At 41.1% G+C, this 1,234-nt stretch overlaps 1 protein-coding gene across 1 annotated transcript in view; it reads right to left on the bottom strand.

Annotated features, from left to right (window-relative positions):
- The window catches only part of LOC106522149 (Down syndrome cell adhesion molecule homolog), a gene marked incomplete at its 3' end in the record, with an annotated part of 155,510 nt that overhangs the window by 42,194 nt on the left and 112,082 nt on the right, over nt 1-1,234 (bottom strand).

Here is a 1,234-nt window from a genome sequence, read left to right as displayed (position 1 = left end):
CACACACACACACACACACACACACACACACACACACACACACACACACACACACACACACACACACAAGTAGCTTAATGTCCTCAGAGCTGTTTGTGCCACATTATGAAGTTTTATTTGCTTGTGCTACATTTAATGTGAACGTATCATGTTATCGTTGGGTTTTTAATTAAAATGCACTTGAGTGGTCACAGAGAACAAAACGTCAAATGGTAACTTTTGCTCCTGCATCCATGGATTTGAGAAAATGTCCGCAGAGGCAGGTAGGTGTTTTCTTGTATGAGTTATGGACTGTGTGTATCCAAATAGTGCTGGTCATTATGCTAATCATAACCGACCTTTACCTGCAGCTCCATAAATCCTGGAGACGTTTACCTGCCTCTCAGCTACCTCTGGTGCACTGAATGCATGCAAGACGCCCATTATTTGGATGAATGGACCTCTGGCTAATAACAATCAGTTTCCAAGCTGTGGTGATTATTTTTATTTCGCTTTAATTTGTGCACATACATTACTGTGGAAAAAAAATGAACGATTCCTAATTTCTTTATGCTTTGCTTACAAGGAGCTAAACTTTCTTTGAAGCTTGATTAATACAGTACTTCTCTGGGCTTTTGGATTGCATTTTTTGAACTTATTTTCTATCCAGTAACTGACCATGACCATGACAATGACCATGACCATGACCATATTATGTAACGTTTTTTTTTTTTTATTATTAGAAATGCAGGCAAGTAGAGGGCAACGGACAAAGTAGAAAATTATCTAATCCATCTTTTTGGTGCTGGAAACAAATAAGAATCTAGCAAAGACCTGACACAGGACCTGCACCAACCTTCAGTCAACCATCTAYTGCAGTAATACTCAACCTGGAATACTACTCATATTCTCACTTTTACAGACAATTTAGAGTTACCAGTTTATCTAACACACACGTTTTTGTGTTTGGTGAGAAAACAGGAGTCCCTGGAGAAAACCCACAAGTGCACAGGGAGAAAATGCAAACTCCACACAGCAGGGCCACCCAGGCCGGGAGGCAGACAGAGCTAATCAGCCATGAGGCCTGCCTGACATCCAGGCACACACAGACACACATAAATCCCATCAAAGGCAGGATAACTCATCCGATTCTTTTATTCTTTTGATCAAGCAGTCGAACACACACACACACGCACACACACAAACACACACACACACACACACACACAAACACACACACACACACACACACACA

Source organism: Austrofundulus limnaeus, unplaced genomic scaffold (genome assembly GCF_001266775.1).
Source record: "Austrofundulus limnaeus strain Quisiro unplaced genomic scaffold, Austrofundulus_limnaeus-1.0 Scaffold122, whole genome shotgun sequence".
NCBI classification, from domain to species: domain Eukaryota; kingdom Metazoa; phylum Chordata; class Actinopteri; order Cyprinodontiformes; family Rivulidae; genus Austrofundulus; species Austrofundulus limnaeus.
This window is presented reverse-complemented; position numbering and strand designations above follow the sequence as displayed.